The following is an 18,184-nucleotide window of genomic DNA, read 5'->3' as shown; positions in this document are numbered from 1 at the left end:
ACTGATACCGTAAAATATTAATAAATTTTATTTCAAATAAATTTCCTAATATTATTTAATTTCAGTTTGTCTTTTCACGTCTTATTATCATGATGACAATTTTATAGTTTAAAAATTTTTTTTTATTGTGCATTTTTTAATTGTATATTGTTATTACATTGTGTTAACTTATATTATTATTAATAAATATTTTTTTTTGCATTAATAAATATTTTAGTTTCTGATGAGGACAGCAGTGCTGTTGAAACGTCAAAAAAATTTTTTTTATTTTATTTTATTTTTTTATTTATTAATTATTTATTTTATTTTTTATTATTTTTTACTTGGATGGATTGATACTTTTACTCCATTACTATGAATTATTATTATTATTAATACAAATGAATACATACAAATATATATTTATTAATACAAATATGTACATTACAGCTCGAACTAAAAATCTCTTTCAAGAAGAATTTTCAACGTACATATAATTTAAAATAAAATCAAACAAAATAACTGTATACATTAAAGCTTAACACATAAAACTTTTTAAAGGTGCATTCTTTAATGCAAAATTTAATTCTAATCTTATAGTTTAAAAACTGAATTCAGTTCTTTTTGAGGAGAACTTTCTGGTTCTCGGCCCTCTAATATGTTATTTGCTACTTCAAGACATAATAGAATTTTGTTATATTCTTCTGGTGAAACTTTTTTGAGAGCGAAATTTTGAAATAATTGTAATCCTCCATATGCCTGTGAGGATGATATTTCCCCCGTTTGGAAAACTGATGAGCTGTCAGAACTATTTTCACTGTTCGTGACTACGTCAATTTCTGTTTCCTCAATTCTATTATTTTGCACGAATTGGACAAGATCTATGTCTGACATTGGTTCCCAGCCACAATCAGTTTCATCGATTGCGTCAAACCAATTTTGCAAAACTTCTTCCGAATTTGGTTCCAAGGAGAGACGAGATAAATTGGCGCTGATTTCAGGAGGAATTCTTATGTTCTCCAATACTTCATCTGCATCAGCTTCATTAGTTTCTAACTGTGGAAAGTTGTTAGAACTTTCACTTGCGACTGATGACTGTCGACAGTTAGCTGGCTGGCATAAATCTCCTAAAAGATGTTTCCAAACCTTTTCTAGAGTCGAGTTTTTTAGGCTGTTCCACGCTTCATTTAAAATCGAAAAACAATCGTGATAGTTTAAATTCTTAAGATAGTTATCAGCACCCTGCAATCTATCAGCAAAAATTAAATTTCGCAACAAATTTTTTTTGTACCGTTTCTTTGTTAGTGATATAGGACCTTAATCCATAGGTTGGATCAAGGCCGTCACGTTAGGAGGTAAATAAACCACCTCTACATTTTCGTTGACAGCATTAAGTTCCTCCGCTGGTGGGTGAGCTGGAGCATTGTCTAATAACAACAAAATTTTTCCCGCATTTCCCGATTCCCGTTGAAACTTTAGCACGTTCGGAATAAATATCTCCTTGAACCTGTAAAATCGTAATTGTTACCAACAAAACACTGATTTTACAATGTTTTTAATGCAGAGGTTAGAATTAGTAAGAATAATGGTTTTTTGTTTGAATGTACATTTCTTTAATAAATAATTATTTATTTTTGCTTCTAATTTAATTTTCCATCGTTTCTGCATCCATTTAATTGTTTTTCCTTGATTAAAAGACCTACAGAAGTCGTCCGTTTCAGTGTGTTTACAAGCTTATGATCATTTTGGATACCGAAAAGTGCTTGTATCCGAGATTCTCATGTTTTTGTTTACCAGCTATTGAGTTTGTAACCGCAATCCGACGTTCTTGTATCTTTTATTTTTTACTGGGTATCTTTTTTTAAATTTTCCTAGCCACCCATTGCTTGCCTATAAGAAATACATATAAAAATAAATCAATTTTAGTTTGAAAATTTGAAATCGTTATTACTAATTGATAAGTAAAATTTTGTTTTTCTGCTGTGTTAATTTACTGAAAAAGCTATAATTTATGTTCATAAAGTTTTCGATTTCCAAATATATATAATAATTATTATAATTTCTTTAATTAAAATATTTTTACTTTTTTATTCAGTTAAAATATTAAAAAACAATTTAAATAGCAGTTTCGAAGAAACAATAATTCATTTTCCAAGCTAAAAACTATTTTTAAATGAATTTCAATTAAAAATAATATTAAACATTATAAAAACCATATCTTGTAAATTTTGAAAATAATTAAAGCTTTACCTACCTAATTGTTTGCAAAAAAAGAGACTGAAAATTCAATCAAAAAGATTGTAAAAATATTTTTGTCGAATTATCTTAACCTCAACTTTAAGGTGACTGGTACAAAACTATTTTTTTACAGAATTATTACTAGAAATAAATGATATTTAAATCAACAAATTACTTTTCACTATTAACTTGGTTTTTATTATTTTAGATTTAAAGAGTAATTTTAAAAAGTTTAAATTTAGATTCACATTCACACGACAAAAAAAACATAACCTCAAAACATAAAAACTAATTATATTTATATTCATTCTTCTTTATGCTATATATGTTTTTAATATGATGAAATAAAATGATATTTTCATACATTGTACTTACTTTAAAAGTTGGAGATCCATTCATTTTTTCATTCAATATCAGTGCTTTTTCCCTGATAAGAGGTCCAGATACTGGATCTCCTCGATCCCTCACTTGCTGAAACCACTCGATAACAGCATTATCTAAGTCCATATTTTCAACTTTTCTAAAAAATTTTCTTCCCTTGTTTTTTGATTTATTTAGTTCCTCTATTATTGAAGATTCATTATTGACATGATTATAGAATGTACTATTGCTTATATTATATTCATTTATAATTATTATTTTTGTGGATACCGGTTTTTATTTTTTTTATTATTTCACTTTTTGTTTCTAAATCTAAATATATTTTTCTTTTCTTTGTATCCATATTTTAACAAAAAAAGAAACTAATTTTCACTTGTGAATGATACACTTTAAACAGACGCTACTGAATATTATTTTCTGAGTTTAGTCACGCCCACTTTTCCCCTCCGACGTTTTACCGCGCCGCGCCACCAACGTGTCCAATGGATGGAGTCACATTGGATGGAGTCTCCAGTGTAATAAAATAAAAACTGTAATTTAATAAAACACGTAATAACGGCGTATTAAAGGAACGATATAGAAAGAAATGAAAATCAAAACAAATCATAATCGTTTATGATATCGTGTTTTGTTATTACGTTTATTTCAGAATTAGGTTTTTTGGTAATCTTCCTGTATTTGAATTATAACATTTCGACATTTCGTTAGGTGTTGAAGTTTATTTATACTCGTAATAAACGCGTATTAAAGGAAAGAAACAAAAAGAAAACAAAATCAAAACATAATTGTTCATAATATCGTGTTTTGTTGTTAGCTTTATTTTAGAATTGAGGTTTTTTGGTAATCTGTCTATATTTCCATCATAACATTTCAATATTTTGTCAGGAATTAATGTTTAATTACATTAAAAAATGGCTATCAAAAATCGGTTGTCGTGTTTCGTATGCGATAGACCTTTTCAAGTAGGTGTTTTAGCGCGAATTGCTAAATAGCGATGCCATAATCTGGCATAAATCCTCAAGCTAATTCAATCAGTTATTTATTTTCATTCGTTTTGTTCGTGATTTCCATTAATGGCATAATCTTATTACTCGTTATGTTTTTCGTCAATTATTTTTCGCTATTTAATTATATTTTCACATATTCTACTTTTACGTTTTTGCTAAATGGTGATGTCATATTACTGTATTAAGGGATGAAGAAACTTGAAAAAAATTTGTAGTAGACATATAATAGTTGAACCAATTAAAATTTAAAAAAATTTTTTTTATTCCAGTATTTTGTCTCGCATTTGAAAAAAAGCAGACTTAAAAATCATACCAAATTTTTTTCTTATTCCTTATGACTCGCATAATAGAAATTCACTTGAATATTTTATTTTTGTTAATTTGGTTAATAATGACAAACTGTCCCCATTTACCCTGAGTTTTCAAATTGTTGAGGTAAATGGGGACAGCTTGTCATTATTAACCAAATTAACAAAAATAAAATATTCAAGTGAATTTCTATTATGCGAGTCATAAGGAATAAGAAAAAAATTTTGTATGATTTTTAAGTCTGTTTTTTTTCAAATGCGAGACAAAATACTGAAACTGATTGACTTTGATTTTCAAGTTTTTATGCATTGAGCGATAACTTTTTTTATCTTGCTGCTAATTCTCAAGACAAATGCTTGGCAATACTCAAAACCTCTTGCAGGTGATCTGAGGTTAAAATATTGACGTTGAACTTAATTTTAAAACTGTAAATTAAGCTCCAAACCCTCTTGTCCTCATTTACCCCAATTGACCCTAAGCTTTTTTTAATTAATTAGTTTATTTTAATAAATCTTCTCTTCTAAAAATTCTTTTATTTAAAACATTTTTTTCATTTCAAAATAATGTTTACTTTTATTACTCATGATAATAATAATAATAATAATAATAATAATAATTTTCAGAACGAAGAAATAAGAAATGAGCTAAAAGAGATGCATGTGGAATCATTAAAAAATTTTAAAGAAATTTCGGATACTCTCTCCAATGTATTAGACGTTTCTTTTCAAACTTTATAGGTTTTGAAACAATCCATTGGCAGAGAAAATATTTAATATTACTTAATACAATTGTTTTTATAAATAGTTCTTCAAGGAATGTGTAAGAGCCTCGGCAAGCCCCATGCAAAAAATGACCCTTTTTCGTACCTCGAATTTTGAAACTTTTTTTATGCCAAATGGTTACATATGATGACCCAATAATCCCTGCAAAATTTCAAGATGAGCATGTGCCCCTTTCCGAAATACAGGGGGTCAAAGGGGGCCATGTCCAAAGATAGAATATGTAATATTATCGAATAATAATGTTAAAAAAAATCAGACTATGTCGAAAACCCAAATAAATATAATTCTTCCAGAAAAGGAAGGAAAGGCGTTTCTCAAATATTATATCAGAGTCGAATTCTTGAGTACTTGGATGATTTTTTTTGATTGAGAAACTTTTTAACACGTTGGTACAGAAATTCTTCTAAGTCCAATTGAGTCTAAAATTGGTCAGAGTAACAGAATTTTTATAAAATTCGTATATGACGAAGACGGGTTGGTACCAAAATCTGAACTGCAGATAACGGCTTTGGTGCCATTTTTGCAACTGAACTCCTAGTGCTTGTATCTCTTCTTATACAAGATTTTCACAAAGAGGGAAGACAAATTCTCAGAAGTGGGAATCATAGGTAGACTCTCTCAGTAGAACAATTTAGTAAAATTATACAAAAACAGACCTTATGGGTTTTATTATCTAAATTCAGATGCAATCCTATGGTTAGCATAAGTGTATCATCTATTACAATGGCGAGAGAAAAAAAGGGATAATCTACGAGGTCATAAATATTCTTTAGCTCATTTGATATATTTTTGGTAATACAGAACTTGTCAGAAAGTCAGTCTACTGTCGCGACTGTATTATTGATTGTATACAAAACAAAGTCATGACTTTTGTATTATTAAGAAAAAAGTGAACTTTGTTACAATAATGCAGCTGCAAGTGTAGGAAACGTTACAAGAGCAAAGCAATAAAAATGAAGTTTCCATAGACGTAGCTATGTTTATGTTTACGTTTATGTGTAATTTTTTCATATTACTTGTCCAACTACATGGAGAAAAAAACCATGCATTTTTAGTATGAAAGTGGTTCATACATTATAGCCGATGAATTCTGGAAAGAATTCAGATCCAGAAAGACCTTATGTCGGGATTCAGGGAAGATGTAAAAGCAAGCAATGAAGTCATTATGGAAGAAGCAGCTAATTATAGAAGAAAATTGGCATTAAAAATTCAAGACTTAGGTGACGTTGATGCACCAATTTTATATAAAAATGATGTTCTTCGGAAATTAATCCAGGAGTCCAAGGATAAAAAATTGGGTATTGGAAAAAAAAAATTTAAGACAATTAAAGTACACTCCTCCGTATGTAGGAAGCATTCAGGAAATGTTTATTATTAAAGGATTTTCAAAAGGGCAACAATGTTAATAATATGGCGACTAGTATTGCAGAAATTGAATCTCCAAAAATTTTAAAAAGCATCGATGTATTTTCAACTGTAGCGGACATGTGAGTTACATTCTGAAAGAAGAACCCAGTGCTTTTCGAATGATTCATTGTAAGAGCGGTAAAGCTGAAATGGAGGAGGTTTCATATTTTTATTTGAATTAAAAAATTATTAAAAAAGGCGGATTTATAAATCTTCAGAAGGCCATAAATGATAGATGGGGAAATGCTCCAGTTGCAAATTGCGAATGCGGAAAAATACCATTTGTGTCGTTAAAGGTTAATGCACATATTTTTATTGACGGCGATGTAAGAAAATTAGACGAAAAAGAAACACCTCAAAAGTGCAAAGTTTCAGAATTTCCGCACTATATCACACTATATGGATCAAAATTCTGGTTAGTATTAAAACAATTTACTAATAAACAACATTTATTTTTTTTATTTTCTTATGTAATATTTTTCATAATTTACTGTATTATATCAAATTAAAATTAAAAACCCCTAGAGCACCGAAAATTTATAGGCGAAAATTAAATTTAAATGTTTAGAAAAGTCCCAATGCTGTGGAGGAAGTAATGTTTTAACATTCATTCCCGAAAAGTTGATATTTTTAACTATTAAAAATTAATAATATTCTGTAAAACATTAAAAAATTATGTATACATATACATAAACAACTTTATATAAATTTTTAAAACATTTTACTAATCAATGTTAAATATGTTTAATCCTATAGGTTAACCGGCATAGTAATTTACAATGCATCATTGAGCCATTATACAGCCCTTTGTACAAATAAGTTGAAAAATGGGAAATCTACGATGATTTGAGTACAAAAGTGACTTATGCAAATAATAAAGAAATCCAACCTGGAGGAATTATTTATATTCGAATAAATGAGTAAAAATGTGACTCTGAGATTTTAGAAAAAGAACATTGTTTAACATATTTTAGTTCTGTTAAAAAATTTTCTATATATTATTCAACAATTTTTTTAACTTTATAAGATTTCTATTTTTTCTACTCTTAAAAACCCTTAACTACCCAGTAAAAAAACTAATTCAGTCTATTAAATTTGTGCTAACGAATTGAAAAAAAATTAAAGATGAAAAGTTTGTTCATTGTGAATTAGTGCGAATAGAGAATTTTAAAGTTGTATTAATTTTAATTCAACTGAATTTGTTTTCTTTGTTTTTTTTGGTGATGACCGTATTAAAAATTAAAATTTCGGAAATGAAAAGGCCTAGATACGGTTGGACAGGTTATAAGAAGATTTCAAGAAGGTTAATAAAAAAATTTTATTAGAAATCTGAAAAAGGATGAAAAATGAAACTAAGATATTTTAAGGTTATGTTTTAAGATTGATCAGTTTTAGGAGTAAAGAAAAATTTTCTTACCTCTTGAGAAACAAAATATTAATTTCAAAATTAATTTTTCCTTTAAGAGAAGCACATGTTTATCGAAAAATGTGCTTCCACAAAATTTACGTATATAACTAATTATTATTTGATAATAATTTATAAAAAAATTTTTTTCCAAAAAAGGAAAAATTAATTTTGAAATTAATATTTTATTTCTCAAGAGGTAAGAAAATTTTTCTTTACTCCTAAAACTGATCAACCTTAAAACATAACCTTAAAATATCTTAGTTTCATTTTTCATCCTTTTTCAGATTTCTAATAAAATTTTTTTATTAACCTTCTTGAAATCTTCTTATAACCTGTCCAACCGTATCTAGGCCTTTTCATTTCCGAAATTTTAATTTTTAATACGGTCATCACCAAAAAAAACAAAGAAAACAAATTCAGTTGAATTAAAATTAATACAACTTTAAAATTCTCTATTTGCACTAATTCACAATGAACAAACTTTTCATCTTTAATTTTTTTTCAATTCGTTAGCACAAATTTAATAGACTGAATTAGTTTTTTTACTGGGTAGTTAAGGGTTTTTAAGAGTAGAAAAAATAGAAATCTTATAAAGTTAAAAAAATTGTTGAATAATATATAGAAAATTTTTTAACAGAACTAAAATATGTTAAACAATGTTCTTTTTCTAAAATCTCAGAGTCACATTTTTACTCATTTATTCGAATATAAATAATTCCTCCAGGTTGGATTTCTTTATTATTTGCATAAGTCACTTTTGTACTCAAATCATCGTAGATTTCCCATTTTTCAACTTATTTGTACAAAGGGCTGTATAATGGCTCAATGATGCATTGTAAATTACTATGCCGGTTAACCTATAGGATTAAACATATTTAACATTGATTAGTAAAATGTTTTAAAAATTTATATAAAGTTGTTTATGTATATGTATACATAATTTTTTAATGTTTTACAGAATATTATTAATTTTTAATAGTTAAAAATATCAACTTTTCGGGAATGAATGTTAAAACATTACTTCCTCCACAGCATTGGGACTTTTCTAAACATTTAAATTTAATTTTCGCCTATAAATTTTCGGTGCTCTAGGGGTTTTTAATTTTAATTTGATATAATACAGTAAATTATGAAAAATATTACATAAGAAAATAAAAAAAATAAATGTTGTTTATTAGTAAATTGTTTTAATACTAACCAGAATTTTGATCCATATAGTGTGATATAGTGCGGAAATTCTGAAACTTTGCACTTTTGAGGTGTTTCTTTTTCGTCTAATTTTCTTACATCGCCGTCAATAAAAATATGTGCATTAACCTTTAACGACACAAATGGTATTTTTCCGCATTCGCAATTTGCAACTGGAGCATTTCCCCATCTATCATTTATGGCCTTCTGAAGATTTATAAATCCGCCTTTTTCAATAATTTTTTAATTCAAATAAAAATATGAAACCTCCTCCATTTCAGCTTTACCGCTCTTACAATGAATCATTCGAAAAGCACTGGGTTCTTCTTTCAGAATGTAACTCACATGTCCGCTACAGTTGAAAATACATCGATGCTTTTTAAAATTTTTGGAGATTCAATTTCTGCAATACTAGTCGCCATATTATTAACATTGTTGCCCTTTTGAAAATCCTTTAATAATAAACATTTCCTGAATGCTTCCTACATACGGAGGAGTGTACTTTAATTGTCTTAAAATTTTTTTTTCCAATACCCAATTTTTTATCCTTGGACTCCTGGATTAATTTCCGAAGAACATCATTTTTATATAAAATTGGTGCCTCAACGTCACCTAAGTCTTGAATTTTTAATGCCAATTTTCTTCTATAATTAGCTGCTTCTTCCATAATGACTTCATTGCTTGCTTTTACATCTTCCCTGAATCCCGACATAAGGTCTTTCTGGATCTGAATTCTTTCCAGAATTCATCGGCTATAATGTATGAACCACTTTCATACTAAAAATGCATGGTTTTTTTCTCCATGTAGTTGGACAAGTAATATGAAAAAATTACACATAAACGTAAACATAAACATAGCTACGTCTATGGAAACTTCATTTTTATTGCTTTGCTCTTGTAACGTTTCCTACACTTGCAGCTGCATTATTGTAACAAAGTTCACTTTTTTCTTAATAATACAAAAGTCATGACTTTGTTTTGTATACAATCAATAATACAGTCGCGACAGTAGACTGACTTTCTGACAAGTTCTGTATTAACAAAAACTGATCAATCTTAAAACATAACCTTAAAATATCTTAATTTCATTTTTCATCCTTTTTCAGATTTCTAATAAAAATTTTTTATTATCCTTCTTGAAATCTTCTTATAACCTGTCCAACTAAAGGACAATGTTTGTATAAAAAAACTCAACACTGCTAAAAATAAAATCAGAAATCAGTCTCAAAACGTCAGAAATCAGAGAGAGAGAGAGAGAAATCTCTCTCTCTCTCTATATATATATATATATATATATATAAATATTTGAAAAAAATTAGAAATCGCTGGCTATTTCACATAAAAGTTTATTTTTTTACAACTAGATGAGCAAAAACATTCTGGTCTCTTGTAAAATAGAATATATGAAATGATCGCTTAATCAATCTCTGAACGAATTTGATCCAGTTTTCACTAAATATAAATTTGATTTGAACCAAATATTGCATCTAATTATAGTGCAGTATGCTAAAAAGAAAAATTAAAATTAGTAATTATTTAGTTGATTTGTGGAAGAATTGTGTTAAATTGAATTTTAATAATACAGTAATTAATATATGCATATTAATTAATTCTTATCATTATAATTAGTTATAATAGTAATGAATGTGCTAAAACGTGAGCGAAAAACCTGATAAAATTCGCTCAGAGTTTACTTCGAGACAATCTGACAGTATCTTATTATTCTAGACTATTTTATTTCTATATTACACATATTCTTTTAAGTTCAAATTCAAATAATATTTACATACGAATTTTTGGTTTAATTAAATATTTGCTGAAGCAAATTTTATTAATTGAATACATTAATATATGATAATTGGACTACAAATGTTTTTTGATCAATAGAACAATATAACTATTTTAACTTTACTTGTTAATTTTTAACAATTATAAAATTTTTTTAAAATAATAATATTAATCATCAACAAAATATGTTGATAAAATTAAAAAAAAGTAATAAGATCTTCTATTTTCATAAAACCGTATTCTATTTTTAAGATCTCAGTTAGGTTAGTTTAGCTCAGGGGTGAGGTATTAGGTTTGCGTTCGTTAGGTTGTGAGTTCGATTCCCTGCGTTTGCGAGATTTTCTTCGATAGGAGTAAATAAATATAATAAATTGTAAAAATAATAATTAAGTATGTGTAAGTTAAAGATAAAAAAATGTTGTGCGATAATTTATTTTTTTAATGATAAAATATTGATTTTTTTTAATTTTTAAATATTTGTAGTCAGAATTCATGAGAAGTAAGTCAGGAATCTTCAAAACTATTTTATAGAAAGAAATGTCATTTAATATCACAAATAGTCACAGGGTTTAATGATTTATGGTATGGCCAAAAAAAAGGGTCTCCGACCCTCATAAAAAATCTGACTACTATTGACGATTCTTTGACTAAACCTCACTTATTGCGGTGTTCTGTGACTGCAATCGTAACAAAAACAGTCTCAAAACGTCAGAGATCCTGACTAATTTTTTGACGTTCTGTGATTTTATTTTTAGCAGGGAAACTATTATTTATCCCCTGAAGAGGAACTATAATGTCCGAAACTATTTGGGATCTTTGAAAATATATATATATCTTTACAAACCGTATCTATCCTCTGTCCATCGAGAGTTTGCCCTCGGTCGCGCAGTTTTTTTCTCTGAGGGCGTTGAAAAACTTAAAAATGGCGTTTCCGTAATTTTTTTCATCGGAAAAATAGCCAATGACAATCGTTTCGGTCTCCTACCTTTCCACACGGTCTTAGGCCCTCACGAGTCAAATGGTAATTTATGACCTTTATACCTAAAAGGGACATTTAAATGGTAATGAATTAATAAAGAATACAAAGTTTTTTAATTTTGTTCTTACAAAATTAAAAATGTTATTTTTGAAATCCTCATTTTATTGTGATTTCAACAGTATGTTGTTTAACTATAATACATTAAAATTTAAATAATTTACAAATTCAGTGATTAATGAAATGTTTGTATGTACACATAGCTTTTTAGAATTTAGTATAAACTTTTAATTTAACTTAATTATTAATGTAAGGTTGTATTTTTAATTATGATTAATTAATTGATATACATAATAACAATTAAGTCATTCACAGTAATTAAAATTTTTATTATTTAAGTAATAGAGCATCTTCAGTTTACACTCTTGATGTTATTATTACACTTATTACGAAGTATTACGACTATTACAAGATAATTGTGCACTAATACGCGAGTAAATACCCCCAAAATAAAACATATAATTTGTTTAACATACAATATGCACAAATCTTTTTCTTTATTCACTTTCTGAGCTAGAATCAACTGAAACATTAATAACAATTGCAGGAATTCTTGTTTTGCAAAACTATTACATATCATTAGAATCGTGAGAATTTGCAGATTCCGAATATATTGTTCAAAATTAATTATCTGCAAAACTAAAATTTTTTAAAATTTTTATTGCACTGTAACGTGCAGTTTATTAGGACCCTTATAAACTTGGGACTTGTGAACGCACGGACGACTGGAGATTAGAAGTGACAATTTAAACCATATGTTTGAACCAACACGACTTTCAACAATCAACGAGTAAGAAAAATAATTATTAGACAATAAATAAATAATAGTAAATATTAATAATAATATAATAATATTAATAATTAATATTGACAATAAATATTAATAGTAAATAAATATTATTATTATTGTTTATTTATAAACATTTTGTTAACAAAAAAAATATATATTATTATTTATTATTAAAAATTGTTATAAATTTTGCGAAATTATAAAATTCTACAAAATACGAAATTCAAAAAAAAAAAAAAAAATTATAAAATAATCTCAATTACAAAAATAAAATTAAGCAAGCAAAAGATTTTTTTTAGACAAACAATTTATTTTGTAACATATTATTTATTTAAACGAAACTACGCTGGCTTTTCAATCGTATCTTAGATATTTATCCGGTTACGAAGTTACTGACAACCCTCGAGAAAAATCCTCTCACATTAATAAAAATTTACCCGAATTTTCAAATATCAAAATGACATCCACTCCAGATTTAGAGAACCTTATCCGCACACTTACTGACACAGTAAAACAATTAAACACTAAAATTTCGTGTATGGAGGAAACACAAAATAAAATGAACGGGAACCTTCTAATTCTTGGTAAAGAAAATTCCAGACGCGCTGAGGAAATCGAAGCGCTTGCTAAAAGAACCGACGCGTTAGTTACGGACGACTATGATACAGATGATTCACTAAAAAATTTAGACAATAAAGAACCATCCCGTTGTAAAGCCCAGGAAAATTAAAAAAAAAAATGATGTTGAGACGAGAATGTCTTCGTCCCAAAGTACATCGGAAAACCCACAGGGACCCCCGACTGGCGACAATTTTATGAGCGGAAACTCGGCACCACACGTAGCGAGGGCGAACGACCTGTTACCTGCTAAAGAGATAATTCGAACCGTAGAAACACTTAATGGGCGTGACGATGTCGAAACCGAAGATTTTATAAAAACAGTGCAACGTGCGCGACAACGTTGCAGTCAACCAGAATTATTGCTCGACTTTATATTAAGGGAAAAAGTAATCGATGATGCCAAAAGATCAATAAGGCATGTGTCTATAAATGATTATAACGATTTTTATCAAGCACTCAGGGTAAATTTAGGGTCAGGAACCTCGATTGAATTATGTCGTGCAAAACTAGATTCGTGTAAACAAGGAAACGAAAGTGTTCAAAATTTTAATCAACGTTTCGGAAAATGTTTAAATGAATTACATTACGCGATTCAATCAGAACACAGTTCACCAGCCGCGCGAAAAGTAGCTCTTCAGATAGAAGAAAAAACATCAATAAAACGATACATTATGAACCTTAGAGATGACCTCGGAATACAAGTCAGACCTTTAAAACCAAAATCCATTAATAAAGCCCAAGAAGAGGCCCTCGAAGCTGAGGTGTGGATCCGGGAAAAAATGAGACTTAGGATTTCTACAGCGTCAAGAAACCCGCAACAAAGCACGACACCTTTGCGCCCAGGTACGCGCCCTCCCATGTCAAGCAGATACAATACCCCGCCTAACCACAGCATGCCCCTCGCCCAAAGAGCACAGCTACTATGCAACTATTGTAAAAAACCGGGACATTTAGAGTCACAATGCTTCGCAAAGAACGGTAAGACACCAAATTTTCAACTGGACCAAAGATTAAAGAAACCCCCCGCGAGAGTACATATGACACAGGAAGAGTGTCAGGAAACGAACGAAACTCAGGAATCTCACAACGAGAATCCGGACAATATACAGACAGAATATCTTACGTTTCAGGACGACTTCAGTCAATCATACTACGACCTCGACTATTCAAACGAGACATCAGACTGCTTGTTGACTCAGGATCTTCAATAAATTTGTTAAAAGAATCTTGCGTTCCTGATAATTTCCAACAAATATCGCAAAACAAAGAGTTTAAAATGGGAAACGAATCGCACATATCTCAATTCAAAATCGAACTCCAATATCTTGACAAGACTCATATATTTAATGTTGTTTCAAACGATTTTCCAATGCCGGAAGATGGAATTTTGGGACTTTGTTTTCTTCAAAATTATAAATATAACTTGTCAAATAATAATTTGAATTTAGACAAAAAATTACATTTTTTGATGGATGACGGCATCTTAATACCTCCTAATCAAATGAAATTAGTTAAAATACCTGTTTCTAAAGAAAATGGATGTGCAGCTTTTATGGACAACCCACATGTGCCTGACTCTATTTTTCGAATTTGCGACTCAAAAATAACTGTGCCTTTGGTCAACGATTCCCAAAAACCAAAATTAATTTCTATGACCGAACTAGACTAGAAAATTCTAAAAAGCGAACCATGTGAAAATTTTGTTCATAATATTACACAAGATGAATTCGCAGCACGGCTTAGGTTACTAACAGAGAATAGTAGACTAGATCACATCGAAGGTGATTTTCGTGAAATCATACACAAAATCATTCAATCGTATCACGATGTCTTTTCACTTCCGGGAGATCCTTTACCCAGTTGTAAGTTAGCCTCACACCGTATTGTGCTTAAAGAAGACAAGATTGTCAATATAAAATCATATAGACCGCCCGAGGCTTATCGGAAAGAAATGAATGAACAAGTAGCGGATTGGTTAATAAAGAAGATAATTAGACACTCAAAGTCTCCTTTTAACTCACCACTTTGGTTAGTGCCTAAGAAAATCGATGCTTCCGGAGTACAAAAATGGCGAGTTGTAACAGATTTTCGTAAGATTAATGATATAACTGACCAAGACTCATACCCACTACCAGTAATAGACGATATCCTTGACCACCTTGGAAAAGTCAAATTCTTCTCAATTTTTGACTTGAAATCCGGTTTTCACCAAATACCCATGGAAGAGTCTTCAAAAAAATTTATCGCCTTTTCGACAACAGAAGGACACTTCGAATTCGAAAGAATGCCTTTTGGTCTCCGTAATGCTCCCGCTACCTTTCAAAGAATGATGGACCGAGCTCTCGAAGGATTAATCGGGAAAATATGTTTTGTATACCTCGACGATATTGTTGTATTCGGCTCAACCCTACAGGAACATAACGATAATTTAGTAACACTTTTCGAACGGCTCCGTCAAACTGGTTTAAAACTACAGCCGGATAAATGTGAATATTTACGTCCTGAACTGGAATATGTCGGACATTGCATCACTAAAGACGGCGTGAAACCTAATCCCGCAAAATTAGAAGCCGTTTCTAATTTTAAACAACCAAAAAATGCAAAAGAAGTAAACTCCTTCCTTGGCCTATCTGGTTATTACCGAAAATTTATAAAAAACTACTCTACAATTGCAAAATCATTAACAGAGCTTACAAAAATCTCTAATCCTTTTATTTGGACTGATAAATGTCAAGAGGCATTTGATAAACTCAAAATGAGTTTATGTAAAGCTCCCGTTTTACGTTACCCGGATTTTGAAAAAGAATTTGTCCTAACCACTGACGCGTCCAATGTTGGTATAGGTGCAATTCTTTCACAAGATGGCCATCCGTGTTGTTACATATCAAGAACCTTAAATAAGAATGAACTTAATTACACCACTTCCGAGAAAGAACTACTAGCTATTGTTTGGGCAGTTAAACGTCTTAGACAGTATCTGCTCGGTAGAAAATTCAAAATATTAACCGATCATCAAGCCCTTAAATGGCTCTTTAATATCAAAGATCCATCTTCGAGATTAATGCATTGGCGACTTCGAATGAAAGAATACGAATATGAGATTGAATACAAAAAAGGGTCAGAAAACACAGCAGCAGATGCCCTATCGCGAATTTTTGCAATTGATGAGGAAAAATCCGAGATAATGCCACATAGCTCTAATTTCGACTTGGAACGCGAACTACCTGAGATAGAAGAGTTAAATGAGAATACGGACCGTGATTTACATACGCCAGTGCCTCAACAAAATATTCAAACGCGACCAGAAGTTACTAGCCCATTTGAACCATTAATATTAAATTTCGATATCGACGAGAATCAAACCGTCACTATCGAACATCATGAAGAAACAAATATAGAAACAGAACAATTATTTAAAGAATACTCTAAATGGTTTGAAAAGCGCACCGAGTCTCGCGAAATCGAAAAACCAAACGCACCAGGGAAGCTTTGGAGAAGAATATCTAAGAATCGCGTGAACTTAAGGGAAAACGTTATAAAATTACCCGAATACAATGAAAAGAAATGGCTGCAAGCATTAGATCAACAAGCGAAATGGACAATTGAAAAGAAATACACCATTCTTCGCCTTCATTTCGACGACCCAACTTTTACGGCAACTGAAAAAATTAAATTAAAAATACTTATTTCTTTTTTGTGTTATAAATATCAAGGTCTAAAGGTACACACTTGCTTCAATGCAACCACAGAACTTACGCAAGAAGAACGCGAACAAATTCTTAAAGAATGCCATGGTTCAATAATGGCCCAACACTTCGGTGAAAATAAATCTATCTCACGTGCAAGAGAACTTGGAACTTGGACTAATATGGAAGCAGAAATAATTGATTTCATAAAAAATGTCACACGTGTCAAATTCAGATATTACAACGTATTAAACACAAAGCAGAAGCAATTATTCCGGACACACCAACTAACCCAAACGATAAAATTGCTATGGATATATTTGGACCTCTTCCAGTAACTGCACAACAAAATGAGTACATTTTGTCAATTCAGGACATGTTGACTAAATATTTAATTCTAGTTCCTTTAAAAAATGCTACCTCCGAATCTATCATAGAGGGACTTTTCGATCACTACATCTATACGTTTGGATCACCGAAACACATACTAACGGATCAAGGACAAAATTTTGTATCGGAATTAATACAGAACTTCGAAAACCTGTTTCGTATAAGGCATGTTAAAACAACAACTTTTCATCCCCAAAGCAACGGTAGTTTGGAAAGGGCACATTCGACTATTAAAGATTTAATACGGACAACGATAAGCGATAATCATGTAGAGTGGGACCTTACACTTAAAATTATTTGCATGGCTTATAATACAATGATTCATGAAGGTACTGGATTTTCACCATTTCAGTTAACCATTGGAAGAAATGCGAATCTACCTTCTCTTCTCGCTACAACTCCATGTCTTAAATATTCGGAACTAATCAAGTTATGGAAAGATAGACATGAAAAATATATCCAGAAGGCTCAAGAGAAAATACAGCAATCAAAGGAAAAATATAAGAGAATTCAGGATGCTAGGATTGTCTTACCACAAAAAATATTTGAAATAGGTGATTTAGTTTTGCTTGAAAATGTTAAAAAGGATAAGTTATGCGCTGATTGGAAAGGACCCGCTACAATTATTAGTGTTAAAAACAATAACAATTTTGAAATACTATTTAACAACGAAAGGCATTTAATTCACTCAAATAAATTAAAACCTTATTATCAATAATTTCAGGGAACATGAAGATTATATTATGGGTCACAATCTTATTTTGCGTCCGAGCAGATATACACCTCAAGAACCTCGATGGAACTACAATATTTGCAGAAAACTTGGGTGTAACTAAACTATACCACGAAACCTGGAAATTGATCCTAAAAATTGATACCACTAATTTTGAGTTAAGATTCTCGCAGCTTTCAGATATTTATAATCAGGCCTCAAATTTATGCAATAAATGTCCGCAAAAATACGAATTAAATATTGTCAAAAATAGACTTAATAGATTGCAAACTTCAAAACAATTGTTACATCACATACTAGGGCAATCCCGTTATCGTAGAGGTTTTTTTAATTTTATAGGGTCTATCTCCAAAACACTTTTTGGGACTTTAGATGATCAAGATCTACAAATAATCAATAGTGAACTAGACGCGGTATACAAGGACAATAACGTAATGGTTC

This window comes from Leptopilina boulardi, unplaced genomic scaffold (genome assembly GCF_019393585.1).
Source record: "Leptopilina boulardi isolate dan_hultmark-lab unplaced genomic scaffold, ZJU_Lbou_2.1 LbouV2_332, whole genome shotgun sequence".
Lineage (NCBI taxonomy): Eukaryota > Metazoa > Arthropoda > Insecta > Hymenoptera > Figitidae > Leptopilina > Leptopilina boulardi.
This window is presented reverse-complemented; position numbering follows the sequence as displayed.